General features: G+C 51.0%; 1 protein-coding gene and 1 long non-coding RNA gene across 5 annotated transcripts in view; one reads left to right on the forward strand and one right to left on the reverse strand.

Moving 5' to 3' along the window:
- The window catches only part of SLC8A3 (solute carrier family 8 member A3), a 134,437-nt gene extending 119,524 nt beyond the window's left edge, over positions 1–14,913 (reverse strand). The window contains exon 1 of one of the 4 annotated variants that reach the window (XM_036107253.2): positions 14,344–14,913. The gene's annotated coding sequence lies outside the window, so the exon portion shown is untranslated. The remainder of the gene's footprint in view (positions 1–14,343) is intronic. The other 3 variants (XM_078053852.1, XM_036107256.2, XM_036107258.2) reach the window with 3 other exon arrangements.
- LOC118545166 (uncharacterized) overlaps positions 13,166–17,392 on the forward strand; it is a 35,029-nt gene continuing 30,802 nt past the window's right edge. Inside the window, exons 1-3 of the long non-coding RNA XR_004921975.2 lie at positions 13,166–13,280; positions 15,495–15,562; positions 16,114–16,284. This is a non-coding gene — a long non-coding RNA (uncharacterized LOC118545166). The remainder of the gene's footprint in view (positions 13,281–15,494; positions 15,563–16,113; positions 16,285–17,392) is intronic.

Genomic DNA, 17,392 nt, shown 5'->3' on the forward strand with positions numbered 1-17,392 from the left:
AGTTCTTGGAATTGAAGGTGGAAAATGGCCTTTGAATTCCCAGGTGTTCCTTCTGGCCCTGCCAGGCAATGGTTTCTAACTGAGATGTTAGGGGGAGAGTGGACACTGCTGATGACCCAGCCAATGGTCACTTTTCTGTGCTGTTACCCCAGCCCCAGACACAACTGAGGCAGATCCCAACCTACTGGGTATCTACCCCAGCTCCTTAGAGACCCACATGATCTTCTGCGGTTCTTAATCAGCCCTAAGGCATACTCAGGGATGTGACTCAGCTTGAGAACCCCAATACCACCCCAAATAATGAAGATATTAATAATAGTCACTAACACATATAAGTGCTTAATGTATGCATAACGCTAAATACTTCCTCACTTAATTTTCATAACGATCTTATGAAATTAGTACTATTTTTATTCCTGTTTTGCATTTTGGGAAACTAAGTCTTAATTAAGTCATTTAATCAAAGTATAAAGCTAGGAAGTAGGAGAGCCAGAACTCACACGCAGATGATACAAAATTTATGGTTTTAACCACTCCATTTTACTAAGATGTCCCACTTTATTGTAGAATGTCCATGGCCCCCTGTCAGCTTCCAGCTTCCTGTTGATTTAGAAGCAATCTGACTAACCCATCCACCCTGACAGGAGAGACTAACCATTTGGTAGAGCTGCCTAGTCTCCAGGCTTACTGGGGTGTCCTGGCTGCCTGATGCAGTCTCCCACCTGAATATTCTCCTTCCCATCAGTTCAGTTTGACAAAATTCGCAAAAGCCAATGGTTTGCCAGGCTAGGTATGAGACATCGATGGGCAAAATGAAAAGTAAGACACAGGCTTTGCCCTCAACAGTACAATCCAGCAGGGGTGGATAGCTGCACGGATAGGCACTTTTACTATAAGAAGTGAAGGTACAGGCAGAATGCTGTGGGAACATGAGGAGGGCACTGAGCCAGCTTGGGGATTCAGGGAGGAGTTCTGAAGGAAGTGATCCTTGAAATGAGTCTTCAAGCACGAGTGAGCTTTAGTCAAGAAGAAGAAGGAAGGAAGGAAGGAAGGAAGGAAGGAAGGAAGGAAGGTGGGAGGGATGAAAGGAGGGAGGGAGGGAGATGGGAGGAGAGGGGAAGGGAAGGGAAGGAAAGGGAGGGGAAAGGAAGGAAGACAGACGTTTGAGTCAAAGAGGATAGCCCAAGCAAAGACATGGAGACACGGAAAAGCCTGCTGTGTGCTTGGGATTACAAGGAATTCAGTGTGAGGCAGGAGGCACAAAGATGAGTGTCCACAAGACTGGACATGTAGGGAGGACTCCATTCATGGCAAGTCTTATATGCCAGGCTAAGAAGATGGATTTCATCCAAAGGGCAGTGAAAAGCCAAAAATAGCCTTTTTAAACAGGAGAATGACATGGTCTGATCTGTACTTCAGAAAAACCCATTTGGCTAAAGGGTTTAAGATGGCTGTAAGAGGAACAGGACCGGAGCAGGAAGATCAGTTAGACTCCTACTGGAAACAGAACAGGTACAGACAAAGAGGATGGGCCTGAGGTATTTCTGTATATGGTGACCCTCAGTCCCCATATCATGTTCCTCCTCCCTGAACCAATGCTGCAGCTCAGCCCACGGCTTCTCATCTCTTTCCTGGATTATTTTCCAAACACCCCCAGGGCCATCTGCAAGGTGTCTGTGTCCTCAGCAGTGGCTCCTGACATCTTTTAATATCACTGGCAAATTTAATTAAAGTCACTGTTCCTCTGCTCTTCCAGATCATTAATAAAACAGTGCCACCAGGCCAGACTGAGCAAATTCTCCCTCCTGCTACGCCCTCCACTTTCTCCAATGGGAACACTGCTCCAGGCCTGTCTCCAGCCTGGGTAGAGTTGTCCTGCTCTGCTTCTAAATCTGGGCCCCTGCTCAGACATCACAGCCAATTTACATTCAAGTTTTAAGTGCAGCCAGGCTGCCCCGGATGCCACGTGTCAGCGGAGTGCCAGAGCACGGCATCTTCTCCTGCACTTCCCTAGAGGGATGAGAGACCGTGCTGAGCCCTCCCTGTGGCAGTGCTCCTCAGACGCGCAAGAGCTCTCGCTCTCTAGAGTCGGAAAGAGGTGACCTCAGCCGCTTAGGTGGTTTGACCGTCACCACAGGAACTTGCATCCAAGGAGGAAAACATAATGATGCTGGATTTTGTGCATCATTATCTCTTTGTATCTTGATAGTGAATGAAGGAGGTGCTATTATCATCATGCTCTGTTTTACAGATAAGCTCATTTGAACTCATAAAGAGTAAGTAATTTGCCTGAAATCGCAGTAAGTAGAAAGCGAAGTATTTGAGTATTGGCAGCCCGACTCTGGGGCATCTGGTGTCACCAACTGGCTTGGTACGTGCCCAGGACTTGGGGCCCCCTTTGAGCAAGGGTCCAGGAAGGACAGGGTGAGCCTGTCTGGGTGTGCCGTTCTCATCACCAGCTTGGCTGCTCTCCGTACTCCAAGGCAGCCTGGGGCAGTGAGAGAGCCCCAAATTTGAAAGCAGGAGGTAAGAACTTGTTTCACGAGCTGTAAGAATTTAAAGGGTCCATGAACCTCTCAGGGGATTGGCTTCCTCGTCCAGAAAACTCACGTCGGGTTGGATGATCTCCATCGGTCCTTTGAGACAAAGATGCTCTGATTTGCAGGCAGGCCTGTCTCTCCAAAGACAAGGAACTGAAGGGACACATTCAAGTTAACTTGGCCCAGAGCAGTGTGAGAAACAGGCACGGAATTCAGACTCCCACGGAGCCCTCTGAGCAGAAGAGGGTACGTTAAGGGATGATGGTAGGAAAATGGGGCCCAAGAAAAAGCCAAGGAGAGTCTACCTTCTGGAGTTGCCAAACGCACATTGGATCAAATCCATTTTTTAAACAACTGCTCTTTGGATGCCCATCCCGGGCCAAGCGCTGTGCTAGTGGTTGGGAGTACGGCCATGAATGAGCGACGCCACATCCTCAACCTGACAGAGTTTATCTTCTGGTAAGGGATAGGGACAAATTAGTAATTACAGGAATCACTGATTACAGTGACGTCACGGGAAGTCCTATCTTTTCCTGGTGCTGCTCTAAGCTCTTGGGTTGGTCCCTGCACAGTTGCTTCAAGCCCTGTGGGCAGCGGCTGCAGTGCAGCATGGCTTTATAATATAGAGAATCTTGCAGTGGTACGTGATATGGCATTTTACCGTTCTTGTGTAGGGGAGCGACAGCCTTAGTCTCCTTGGGCTTTATATAAACCATTTTTAAAATGACAACAAAAACAATAATCATATCTATTCATCAATACCTACTCTCTGGCCGGCATTGCATTCAGCACTTTTATGGCCGCTATTTAATACCTAAGCACCCCACAATGAGACAAATATTATTGTCTGTGTTAGAAATGAGGGGACTTGGGCTCAAAGATTAATAACCCACCCAAAGGCCACTAGATGAGCAAAGAGCACAGCCGGGCTATGAAATTTGGTATGTCAACTGCCCAAAATCTGCTCTCCCAACCTCAAGGGATGAACGGGCAGGTGGAAGAGTAGGGAAGGAATCTGGAACACTTACGTCGAGAACATAGGGCCCCAGAAACCTCTACCTCCTTTGGAAAGCCTCCCCTGACAATGCCCTCTTCCTCCACCTTCAAAATGCCTCATTCACTCTCCTGTTCCTCTAACCCTCTGACCACCACTGAAGCACTTTACACTGACCTGGGCTTATATGTTCACATGTCCGTCTTCTACACCCTTATGGAAACTCCCTGAGGGATCTCAATTCAGCATTGGGTGGCTTTATTTTTTTATTTTTTTTTATTTTTTAGGACAAGTGGTCACACTCAGTGAAACTCTCTTGATAGGGCTAAGAGGTTCGACCTGACCTCTGATATCCTCTCTGCCTCTGAAATTCTATGAACTCAAAGGCTCATTGATTCTATGACTGTAAGGTTTACCAGACTCTGTGGAAGCCAGAGGATTTTTTGGCCTCTGCAAGTCCCTGACAGATCTAGGGAGTCACAAACAATGAGAGTGGGCCAGAGAGATAGGAAGAGGAGAAGCTTTGCCCACTTACGTTCTGCCTCTCCCACTACCGAATCTACAGCTGCCGCTAAGTCATCCCCCAAGCTGGAGGCAGGAATGGAGCTAGGACCACATACTGGACAAATGTCCCATGCTCCTGGACTCTCGCTTTCATACCTTGCCAAGGATATGCCTACCCATGCAAGTAGATTTTCCCTTTGTCTCTCCCTAAACCTGCTGTCTGCTTGGTTTATACTTACTAAGGAAATGTAAAAGATCCAGAGTTCCCTTATTTTCATAGGAAAATGATGCTACTCATCCATTTTTCAGCAGGACAGGTTTCTAGTTATTTTCCTTTCTAGTGACGAGAGCTTAGGTTGACTTGTCCACACTTTTCCTTATGGTCTCTTAGTCTGTTCGTTCATGTGTTCATTCATTCGTGCATGCCTGCATTTGAATGAAACCCAGTCACAGGTTGACGTTCACAGAATTATGGTGAGGAAGTTACTCTGATTTGTACCTGCTTCATTTTTTTGCACACTCAAAAAAAAAAAAACAATTAAAAGTTCCTAGAGGGTAGGAATTTGTATCTGTTTGGTATTTCTGTATGCCCAGTGCCTATCTCAGTGCCTGGCATATAGTAGTTACTCGGTATATATTTACTGAATGGATACATTGAATAAATGGGTAAAAATAGAAGGCATAATATCCAGTGATTTCTCCCACGCTTGGCAGTGTTCAAATGGAGCATCCCATCTGTCAGGGATGCTGTGAGCAAGGTTTTTCAAGTTTGGGTAGTATGAACAAAAAATAATCCCCTCTGAGGAGCATCCACTTCACTGGACAACAGTGACAGAAAACCAAATAATTACAACAAAACAAGTACTAGATGTGGAAGCGTGCGTGATGTGCCAAGAGCGCACAGAGGAAGGCAGGCCTCGCACTGTCTGCAATCGTCAGGGCCGGCTTCATGAACCAGGCCATGTAGGATTTGAAGAATGAACAGGAGTTCACCGGGGGTTAGTCAGTGCCTCTCAGACAAATAACAGAAAGCCTATGCTCACGAGCATGGCAGCCTGAACGAGCAGTGTCTGCTTTAAGAAGGGGGAGCAGCATGGCTGAAGGACAGGGCACTGGGCAGAAGCTGCAGAGGTAAGTGAGGAATACTTCGTAAAAGGCCTCATATACCCCAGCCAAGGACTTAGAGCATTATTCTGGGGGCAACTGGGAGCCCCTGGCAGTGTTTTAATCACGGGAGGGAGAAGACTGATATTTTTCCTTTGGATAGGAGACCTCGCGGGACGACCATGGGGAAGCCAGGTGAGTGAAGGAGAGCAGGGCAAGACCGGAGGCAGGAAGATGGGTCCAGAGGCTCTCCCGGCATCTGAGTGCGCCGGGACCAGAACCGGGACAGACACAGTGAGAGTGGGCCTGTGCTCGAAGGTGTGGATTTGCGAGCTCTTTTGGAAGTTACATCAGTGGAGACCAACTGAAAACAGGGGAGGACGGTGAAAGAAGAATGAAGAGGCACAGCAAGGACCAAACCGCACCAGACACATTGGCTCTCCCACTGGCCCTGCAAAGTTCCTCCTGCGTCGGGGATCTCCAGGCCCAAAGGCAAGGAATCCACAAAACCCGCTTAACTTAGATACATGTTTCACGTTAGGGACATACCCTATAACAAATGAGGCCAGCGAGGGTTCTGGGCTCTCCGGGAAGAGCGCAGGAAGGCCTGGAACTCAACCAGAGCAGGAAAATGCTCCCCACTCTAGTCAGCGGGATAGCTATCTGTTGATTCAATCATCCAGACTGTGGTAAGCTCTGGAGATGCGGGCAGGAAGCAAGTCTGGTCCCTGCCGTGGACCTGTGCATAGAAAAGCACACCAGATCCGTATCTAGAGGTGAGCAAAGGGTTTGGAGATTTATGTGCACGGGCTGAGAGCATCACAGAGGCGGTGGAGTTGGATTCCTCATGTCTATCTCAAAGGAGCATGCATTTTCCAGAGAAGAAAATGAATTCATGAACACACTGTCCCTCCGAAATAATGCTCGCTAGAATAATTAAAAGTATTTTTAAAAGATCCAAAATATTGAGAGGAACTCAAATCCTAGAGTGACTATAAGAAAGCCCGATTCTGCTCATTGATTCATGAAAAAAGTATTTGTCGAGCACTTACTAGGTGCCCAGCACTTACTAGTGTAGGTTTCACTTCTGTCCGGAAGTGTCCTCACATGTACTGAGTGGCAATTAGGTGTCACAGCCTGTTCTAGCTACTGGAGATTCAATATTATATCTCTCGCCTGGACTCCTGCAATAGTTACCAATCTTGCCCCTTCTCTTGTAGTCGACTTTCCACAAGACAGCCAAAAATTTAGATTTAAAAATCTAAATCAGACCCTGCCATCCTTGGCAACCTCCTCTTCCTGCAGAATTCCTCACCCCCTTACTGACTTCAACTTCTAACTTACTGCCCTTCACGCCCCCCACTCTGTTTTGCTGCCTACATACTCCACTCTAGCTAAGGTGGCATTCTCTGAAGTTTCTAGAACACACCACGCACGCACCTGCCCTAGGACCTTTGCATTTACTGTTCTCTCTGCTTGGACCCCCCTTAACCTAAAGATCCCCAGAAGTCACTTTCTCATTTCATTCAGGTCTCAGATGCTAGCTTCTCAGAGGCTTTCCCCCTCGTCTTCTCTGAAGGTGATCCCAGCCCTCCCCACCAGCACTCTCTGGCCCACTGCTATTCCTTTTCTTTACAGCACATATCACTTGCCGAAATCATCATTGTTTCTGTTTGTCTGTCTACTGGTTTATCATAGACTATAAACCCCATGGTAGTTGGAAACCTGTCCTTCTGGTTCACCTTCCTGCTCGTAGTCTTTTCGGGGCCTTGACTGGTGCCTGGCAGAGTGGATCAATGCAGCCCCTGCAGGATTAAGTAATATGGGAAAGAGGCACCAGTGAGGGGGACTTCAAACTTCCTGGGAAGCTGGCGGGTAGAGACGTAAATGGTTAAAGCCACTGACCTCAGAGAGCAGTCTGTTTGCTTCCTCCAAAAGAAGAAGAGCATACAGTGTTTGGACAGCAGTCCTGAGGCTGTTCCTAAACACGATTCCCTCTCCGTGCCCTGGCCCCCGCAGTAGCGCCTTACCCCACAGTGTGTGGCATAATAACAAGCAACATTTAGAGCGCATCTTTCATTCAACAAATCTCAAGCAATACCGCCCGCCAACAGTTTACAAAGGCCTCCGTCCTCACTCACCTGGACTCATGTAATCCTTTTGTGAGGATGCTCCTATAGCTGAAGAAACCGTGTGGCTCAGTTCAATGCCAAGGATCTCTCTGCCAATTACTAATGGAGCCAGAACCAAACCTTGGTCCTCGGGCTGCCAGAGGTCTCCTTCCACCAAGCCTGAAGGAGCGTCCTTTCAGAACCGACCAAGAGAACACGTCCCCTGCCAGGGCTGGGTCAAGGCAGTGAGAAGCCCAGGGCAGCCTGAGGGCGTACAGCTCCTGCCCCTCCCTATTCCCCCTATTCCCCCGGAGAAAGCCACCTGGGCTTTATCTTTTGGGGTCACCCACAGACAGAGGGCTGCCATCCCTCTGCCCTGTTGCCTACCTATCAAGGGGAAGCTGGTGATTAGCTGGCTTTTTGTACCTTTTCCTCGGCTCATTCTCCAGGAGCCTGATTTATTTTAATGCCACTTAATTTCTCTTAATTTTCCAATGTTGAAATGTGGAATTAGATCATATCATTGCCTGAATGGAGAACAAAGGGGCTCTGGCAAGCAGTCAAAGTCATCTCTCTGAGCCACGACTGGGGGCTCTCTTGCACAATCAGCTCTAGGGCGCTCTGGGCCCTCCTGCGACAAGAGGGTGCCAGGGGCAGACTCTGAGGACTGGGGGCAGCTGCACGCTCTCCCCACTCCTCTAACAATCCCCCTAGAAAGTGACTCCCTCATTAGTTCCTCCTGAGCGGCTGGAAGGCACAGACTCAACATGATTCTTCCAGTCTCATAGGGGAGAGAGAACGCTGGTGTGGCGTGAGGGGAAGCCTCTGGAAAGCTGCTGAGCAGAGGAGTCCCACATAGACTCTCAACAGAGTTTACATGGCTCCAAATACAGCCATCCTGGAGAGAAAAGGAAAGGGGGCAGTGCGGGAGCTGAGCCTAGACCAGCTGGAGCATTTGGGGTCTAGAGCACTACTCATCATTCTGCGAATGCTCTGGAGTGTGGTAGCGGGAGGTGACTCCAGAAAGGAGTGCCAGCCTAGGGCCATCAGGGCACTCAACCAGCTCGGGGCACCATGTAGGCCACACGTCCAGAGAATTGAGTTGGCTGGCCATGCTGCTCTCTAGAAACCCAGTGTGATAACAGACACACCGGGGGCTTCAACTTGCAGCTGGAAGATTCTGAAATGAAAGATACTGTCAGCACTAAAAGTATTCTCAGTAAGAGGCAATCTATAGGGTGTGGAACGAGACTCCCAGAATACAGAATTGTCAGGCCAGGGGGATAGCTTAAAAGTCAACGCATCCAACGTAACCCTTTCTGATGGATAAGGAGTTCGAGGCCCACAGAGCAGAAGTGGGTCTTGCCTGCAGTCGTCAGATAAGAACTAAAACATAAACTTCTGCAGCTCAGTGCTTCTTCTGTTATACCACACTGCCTGCTCCTAGTTTGATTTTTGACTCCACCACTGGCCTCTTTTATGATAAATGGTACAGATCCCCTTTCTTGACCTTGTTTCGCCCACCTCAAAAGTGAGGTAGGTTTTTCATTTATTCACTCCTTCATTTCTCACTGAATACCCACTGTGTCTCAGGCATCATGTGACAGAGAGTGGGAGAGAGAAAAAGCACCTGGTCCAAGAGGGGTGGCTAGCCACATGCAAAAACTACATTTCAGTAAGTCTAAGGGCCTCACGAAAAACAGATACCATGTTACCAAAATTCAGAGGAAGGGACGGCTCTCCAGTGAAGCTCCCGTCAGGAAGAAGCATTTGAGTTGAACACTGAAGAACAGGTAGGATTCTCAGTGAAAGGTAAACCGTGAGCAAAGGCACAGAAGAGGAAAGGACAAGTTCACTGCAGTGCCCACACTGGACCTGGAAGACGGGACCCTCAACGCGCAGCGGCGAACCGGGCCACGGAGATGCAGGCAGGTGGGCGGCTGCCCACCATGGGAGGCCCTTCAGGGTTTCCGTGTAGGAAAGTGACAAGCCCAGATGTGTTTAGGAGGGGGACGTTGTACCAGTCTTAACATGAATTGAAGGACCAGGAGGTTGAAGCTGGGAAGATGCTAGAAAGCTAATTTATGGAGTATGACAATAATAGCAACTACTTGGTAGGGGTATGGTAAGGACTGAATGGGAAAATCAATGTAAAGCACTTTGCAACCGAGGAGCTCACAGGTGGTAAAGGCACAAATGTTTGCTGCTATAACAGCAACTATTACTGTTGTCAGTACGATTTGGTAGAAGGTTATCAAATATACTCAGGTGCTGGTGGTAGGGGCAGAGAAGGTGGGGATGGACTCAATGGACATTAGCAATATTCAGGGATAAGGCAGAGGAGACAAAGAGAAACTTGGGGATTTTGAGCTGGGGTGACTGGAGTTGGCTGGTACCATCAACAGAAAGTGGGAAGTCAAGAGAAGTAGCTCCTAAGGACAAAGACGACGTCAGTTTAGTAGAAACTCAATTTGAGGAGCTGAGGCGACAACTTGTCGGAGATACTGCGCAAGGGGCTGGAAACAAGACACCAGGGATAGAGAGTTACAGTGACAGAGGGGCTTCGGCCACAGCACAAACCACGAGGGAGACTGCCGGGGCGCAGTGGAGGAGAGGACAACGGGAGGAGAGAGACTCCTGGAGAGGAGATGGAAGGGGGACCACCTGGAGAGCTCAGCGTGGTGGGAGCCAAGAGGGGAAAGTCTTCAGGAGCTAAGAGTCAATCTTACCTGGCGGCAGGGGGAGAGATCAGAAATCAGTTATTCCATTTGGGAGAATGAGAAGTCCTAAGTGGGTGATAGTTGGGCAGAAGGTAGAGAAAAGTGGGAAAGTATGGGGCTGAACAAATGAATGAGTGGAGACAAAACGGAGACAGCTGTTTACTCTAAAAGGTCAAGAGTTAGGTAAAAGCTGCATGAAAAGGGAGCGTGAAGGGGTAGGAGTTGGACAAGGGGCTCTGAAGCCCAGGGCTTGCTGAGCATGCTGACAGTTGGAGGGAGGGGACCCAGGGCTGGAGGAGAAAGCACGCAAGGCGGGATAATGAAGACAGAGCAGGGCTGGCCCCTGGGCCCTGTGTAGGAGGAGAAGGGAGATCTTTTTTACTCTGAGACCAGGGAAGCATGAGGAACAAAGTGGGGAGACCAGGGTGCAAAGGAAGAATGCTGACCAAGTGCACACTGTTTGGCTTCATTCTCTAGGACGAGCACAGCAGTGCATGACCCTGAGATCCTCTCCTCTCAAGTGATTAGGAAATTACCACGGGGAAGCCAGGGCAGGATTACAGTTTCCAGTCCCACTTCCGGATCCAGGCCCCCACATGACCCAGCGCTCCTGCCATACAACCAGGAAAGCATTATTTGTCATTCCAAGTATCAAAGCAGTAAATTTCATCCAGGATGAAATAGAGCTGTTGCCTTTGTAAACGTGATTCTGTTTACCATATCCAAATACCTGATTCCAGAATTAGCCTTTATTCACTCTCCGTATTATCAAAAACTACACATATACATATAAAAACACCTGTGATTCTTCCTACCTCAATGTCCTGCTCAGTAGTCTCTGTGGATCCAGATATGGATCTAAATCCGTTCTTACCCTTCCAGGCTCCTTCTTGAGAACTTCCCCAGTCCTCAGAGATCTCAAATCTTTGGGGGTTCACCTTGCTCTGTGGCTCAGGAGGCCAGGAGGTGTGTCTTACACCTGCTGGAGGCATTTTTCCTTTTCCCGGAGGCACCCTGTCTACTGTTGGGTTTAGAGCGCCCATTCAAAACACGGACGACCAAACACAAGCCAATCTCATTAAAGAAAATGGTGGAACATCTTCCTAGAAGAGCAGCTCTGGTTGCTAAAACAGAAAGAGGAACCTGCACCCCTCCCTCACAGGCCACCCACAGGATGCCCTGGGCTTCTCCCACAGCCTCCCAGCAACCCCCCCCCCAAGATTCCAGTCTCAGCATACCTTCTCAAATGCAAACCTGACCGTGCACTTCAGTGCAAACAACCTTCCTAAGCGCCCCGCTGGCAACAGTGAAAATTCTTAGCATGGAGTACAAGCCCTTCAAGGTTTGGCCCCTAGAGTCCTCCAAACTTGCACCCTCTGTCTTCAATCATTGGCCTTATCCACATTAGGCCTTTGCATGTGGATCCTTTCTGTCCTAACACTTTCTCCCCAGCCCCTCCCTGCTTTCACCAAAGCCAACCCCTACCCATCCTTTCTTTCTGGGATTCGCTGTCCCTAGAAGTCCTCCTGAATTCCCTGTAGAGAGGTGATCTCCCTACATGTTTCCACTGTACTCCAGATTTAGCCTCCACTGAAAGGAATCACTAGCTGATTATCCCTGCTGGAATGAATGGATGTTTATGAGGAAAAGGACCATTCTATTTTATTTGCCTCTGTACCTAGCAAATGCCTGGCAGAGTAGGCTGTTGTTGAATATTTATTGAATAAATAGCTGACTGAATGAATAAATGAATGCTTTTTCTTTTAGAGTCCAATATATGGTCGAGCCTCACCAAATATTTGAGCCTCTAGGCAAAACAACCAGGTTGAGTGAAAAAGGGGTTACCCTCTCTTCTTACACGAACTTGGTAGCTTAAAGAGAAGCCAAGATGCGGGACACATTCCCCCAAATCCAGATTGTGAGCAGTGACTGGACCATTCAGGCCAAGGAACAATGCCCCCCATCACTACCCAGGGACAATCCCGGCAAATATGCCCAGAGACTCTACAAGGGGTCACCTGGCACAGGGATGGGGCAGGGATGGGGCAGGGATGGGGCAAGAGCACACTCCCTCAGCTTCAGGGTTCCAGCCCAGGAAGGAGCCTAAAGGAAGGAGATGTTTTTTTACAGGGTCAGTTTGATAACCCTGTTCTCTCTTCTCGCCAGGAAACCATAGGAGGCAGTACAAGAGATGCCAAAGTGGGGATCACAGAAGCGGGGGCGGAGAGGAGGGATCACTTGGCCCTCCGAGTTCATTCTTCATCCAGCATTTACTGACTGCCTCCTCTCTGCCAGGCACAGTGCTAGGCCGTGCGGACACAATGTGAATAAACAACAGTTATGTTCTCTCCCTTCCTGCAGCTTACTGTCTAAAGGTGTGACTAGCATTACTCAATCACATAAGTAAATTGAATGTGCATCTTTAAGTTACTTCAAAATAATGGGCTCAGGTTATGAGTGTATAGAGGTTCTGGCCCAGTCAGAGATGGTATGGCAGGCGTCCCTGAGGAAGTGACCAGTGACCTAAGAGCTGGAGGGAGAATAGGAGTACATTAGACAAGAATGGAGTTGGAGTTTAGGGGTGTTGGAAGAACAATAAAGCATTCCAAGTACAGAACACTGCATGAGTAGCCTTTCCATCTCCATTAAGTTCAAGAACGACTTCAAGTTCAGTTCTGTAGGCTCCATCTGCTTCTTCTCAACCCAATATCCATATTTTATTTAAAGAAAGGGGCTAGGGAGTGGACGCGTGTGTGGGGACTGCCGACAGGAATTGTAGGTGGCAATGAGAAGCTAGGGTGATCAGCCCACACCAAGCACCCTAAGCTCTGGGAGCAACCATCCCCATGTGAGGAACTTCAAGGCATGAAAAGGCAGGTTCCTCTCCAACTTGCGAGCCCGCTAAAAAGAAGGGCCAGCAGGAGGCCAGCGCCCCTGTAGAGTGCACGGATCCCCTATTTCAGGGAGAGCATGGCGCAGCAGCTATATTTGAAAATCGAGGTAAACAAGAGCTCAGCTCAAGTGGATGGGGCACAACAGCTGTGGAAGATTAATCACAGGCGGCTGCAAGTCACCAGGTCGCCGGAGGCCCGGAGGCTTCCCTTTCGGTGCCCCACCGGTAGGCCGGCTGCGTACCCATCACGTACCCACAACTCCCTCGGTTCCGGGTGTTTCTCGACCACCCCGGAGCTCGGAGCCTCGCTGCCGGCTGCAGCCTGCCTTACTGAGAACCCGCCCCGATTTCAACCCTCTGCCCAGGAGACTGAACCAGCAAACGGTCAGGGTTTTTAGTCGCCAGAAAAGATGAGTGAGTGAGAGACGGAGGGAGAGAGGGAGGGAGAGGGAGAGAGAGAGAGAGAGAGAGAGAGAGAGAGAGAGAGGCGGGCAGCCGGCGGGTAAATTTATGGCACTGCATTAAAGGCATTTGTTCTATTTAACCAACCCCCCCTCCTCGCACTCCCTCCACCGTTAAAAAGAAAACTCAATGGATAAAGACGAAAACTGCTTCCCTGCCCCCCCGCCCTTCCCCCCCCCCCCCCCCGAGCAAATCGCTTTCTTCATCTCTCCCAGTGGCTCGGGTCCTCGGGGCAGGTCAGGCAGGGTCTGCAGAGCAGAACTAGCCTCCGAATGAGGGCCTCTGGGTGCGTGTGTGCGTGTGTGTGTGTGTGCGCGCGCGTGTGTGTGTGTTGGGGAGGGTGGCGGGGGTGGGTAGTTACACACCTCCCTTCTCTCCACCTGGCCGCGGCCCGCCCAGACCCCCGCGGTCCGGAGGGCCCAGGACGCGAGAAACCCTGCCTCTCCCCGCCCCCTTGGCCGCGGCGGGTCGGTGAGCCGGGGCTGCAGTTCCCGACCGGCGGCCGCGGAGTCCCGAGGTTGGGCGCGCGCGTGCGTGTGTGCACGCGGGCGCGCGCCGCGGGGAAACGCGCTCGGCTCCTAGCCCCCGACCCCGGCGGGCACTCACAGCCCCGGGAGCACCGCACGCCCCGGCCCCGCCAGCACACAGGCACACAGGCACACAGGCACACATGCAGCCGGCCCGCGCCGCAGCGTTCAGTCTCCCCGGTGCGCACCCGCCGCCCCAGCGCACACACACGCCCCGGCGTCTCGTGCTGCACCCCCCCGATCCCCCCAGACACTCTGCCACCATGCCCCCCCCCAGCTCCGCAGACAAAACGTTCACTTTCCGAGGCACCCTCCCCCCACCTCTTGAGGCACTAAACCCACAGGAAGACAGCTCGTATGAACGATCTTGAGAAATAACTTAATTAACACCAGCATTCACAAGCGGGAACCCTCCCGGGGGCATCCCAAGCCCCCAGCCTCGGCCGCCCGCTGAGGGGGAGGGGCAGGAGGTTCACCCCATTACTCACCGTTTCCTCCCGGTCTCCCGAGCGGAGTGGCCAAGTGAGGGGGGGAGAGGAAGGTGCGCGACGCCCGGCCGCCCGGCTGCTCAGCGGCCGCAGCGGCTCATCGCCCCCGCGGGCTGCCCGCCGGCCGCAGCCGCGTCCGGGGCATGTCAGTCGGCCTCCGCCGCCGCCCGCGGGGCTCGTGGGCTCGCAGCCTTCAGGGGGACGCGCGGGCTGCGGCCAGGGCAGGGGGCCTAGGGAGGAGCGGGGAGACCCTCCCGAGGACCCCCGGAGGAGCCCGGGCCGGGGCGCGGGCTCGGGACTGAGCCCGGGGAGGCCCGGAGTCCCGGCCGCCGGCAGCGGGGGGATCCCTGCCGGGAGGGGCAGAAAGGCGGGCGGCCCGGCGCGCCCTGGCGGCTCGGAGGGACCCCGGCTCGCGGCCGCGTCGCCGGGGCTTTCCCGGGGCTGGGCGCGCGCCGGCTCTCCGCCTGGCACGCCGTCACCGCGGGGGACGTGTCGGCCTCGCCGCGCGGAGGGGACGCGCGGAGGGGCTGGTTTCTGGGCGAGCCGCGAGCTTTGCCCATTAAGCTGCAGCAAGAAGCCAAATCAAAAAGCCAATCTCCAAGCCTCCCAACCGAACGTCACCCTATCAGCTGGGAGCCAGGGAGCCGCACCGACTGACAAGCCGCGCATATTTATCCTCGCGCGCCGAGGGGGGATTTTCAGATAGCGTCCCGAGCAGCCGCGGGGAAGTGGACCTGCGCCTCGCGGCCCCCAGGCTCCGGGGGCCCCCTGCAGACGGGAGCCCTCGCCCGCGGCCACCCACCCAATCGCCGGAGCCCGGCACCCGGCTCCTCCCGGCCGGCGGCGGTCCCGAGACGGCGGCGCGTCCTGACCTGGATTCCGCGGAGTCCGGGGCTCCGGGCGGCGGGCGGGGAGGGCGGCCAGGCGGGCGCGCGGCACCGGCTTTCCTCTTGTCCTCGGGAGACGCCGCCTGCAATTCCGAAATTAAGTCTCCACCAACACATCTGTGGTTTTTTAAATATAGCAGGGGACGATTACCCAGGCAGGGTCCACCCAGGCTTAAGGGAGGAGTTGAGGGGGATGGAGGTTGGCAGGGGAGGGAAAATAAAACTCCCTTTTTCCCCTCTTTTTTTCTTCTGTTCTTGGTGCAGGACTCAGTCTGTCATTTTCTCAACCCAAATCAAACAACAGCTTGCGAGAGACGCTTGGGTGAGCGCTGGTATGTTGGCTTTGGGGTTTTTAAGGCTAAAAATAAGAGGGGGCTGCCTCCCAAATTGCTGCGTACTCTGGGCCTGGAGCCTGGAGGAGAGATGGTCTTTTGATGCGGCTGCAGAACTAGGGTTTGGGGCTTGGCTCAGACAAAGTGTACACACGTAGCCTGAAATCAGATGCCTGTAATTTCTTCTATATTTGTCAGGCGTGGTCCTGGAGGCATGAGGGGTGGGCAGGCCTCCCCTAAGAATGAGGTTTCATCTAGTTTATCGATGGCATTAGGCAGATCTAAAATGAGCATGGTGGCTGGCTGGTCCTTTGTAGAGGCACCGCTATGGATTCTGGGGCAGAATCACAAGGGTGGGACGTTGTTCCTCTCAGGCCTCTCTGTTGCCTGAAGCAGGTCTGAGGGGCCAACAAGGAAGAATAATGCTTAGCAAGGATTAGCACCTCCTTAGGGCCGGCAGCCTTGCTAATGAATTTGATTGTATTATTTCATGTCATCCTCATAAAACTCCGTGAGCTAAGTACAATTACTAACTCCACATTCCTGTTGAGGAAACTGAGCCTTGGAGAGGCTAAAGAACCATCCCAAGGCCACAAGCAGCAGAACCAAGGATTGGAAGAAGGTGGAACCAACTGGAATTTCTCTGATAATCACAACCGTATGTGCAACTTCCAGGATCCCTGAGGGACTGTTCTGGAACAAGGTTTGGTGCGAAGAGACAGGTGGGTGTAGGAATTAGAAAGCGTCTGAGCCTGGGATGATGTGAGTTCTTTCCTGATCCCTTGACTCAGTGCTCCTTCAGCAAATCATGTGGTGGTTTCCATCCTGAGTTTGAGTCCTTGGATGTGCTCCTAACTGAGCCTTGTGATCTCAGACCCCTGAACATTCATGGCCCTTGAGTTCAGTTAAGGTTAGGGCCGAAACACTGAATCTGTAAGATTTCAATAACTTCTAAAGTTTGGGATTTCAGGATATGTCATTGGTGGGATTTTCCTTGTATCTGTTTCCATGGAGATCCACAAGGCTGATTGGTCTATAGTCAATACCAAGAGATGGCTGGTGGGTGCATAAATTGGTATCGCTTTTAGGAAGGTCACTTTTGAAAGATATATCAAATTCCTTAAAAAATATGAACCTCTTTTGACTCAGTAATTTTACTGGTAGAAATTTATTCTATGGCAATAATTAAGAATGTGCTCAAATACTTAGTTACAAAGATATTCTTGGTAGTGTTTATAATAGCAAAAAATTAGAAACATCTTAATTTTCAAACAGAATTGGCTGAGTAGATTGTGTTACATGACATAATGGTGTATTCTACCACTATAAAAATGCTGGTGCAGCATTCCATGTATTGACATGGAAAGGTTGCATGGTATGTTATTGAGAGAGAAGAAAAAACAAAACATAGAATGTGACACTCAGTGTGTGTGTGTGTGTGTGTGTGTGTGTGCATGTCCTAGTAGCATAAAAACACCAAAATGCTAATGGTAGTTATCTTTGGGTGGTGGGATTCCTAGTGATTTATTTTTCTGTTGAAATCAACTTTATTGAGGCATAATCTATATACAATAAAATTCACCTCTTTTTTTTTTTTTTTTTTAAGATTTTATTTATTTATTTGACACAGAGAGAGAGATAGTGAGAGCAGGAACACAAGCAGGGGGAGTGGGAGAGGGAGAAGCAGACTTCCCGCGGAGCAGGGAGCCCGATGCGGGGCTCGATCCCAGGACCCTGGGATCATGACCTGAGCAGAAGGCAGACGCTTAACAACTGAGCCACCCAGGGGCCCCTAAAATTCACCTGTTTTAAGTGTACAGGTTGATGGGT

This window comes from Halichoerus grypus, chromosome 8 (genome assembly GCF_964656455.1).
Source record: "Halichoerus grypus chromosome 8, mHalGry1.hap1.1, whole genome shotgun sequence".
NCBI classification, from domain to species: domain Eukaryota; kingdom Metazoa; phylum Chordata; class Mammalia; order Carnivora; family Phocidae; genus Halichoerus; species Halichoerus grypus.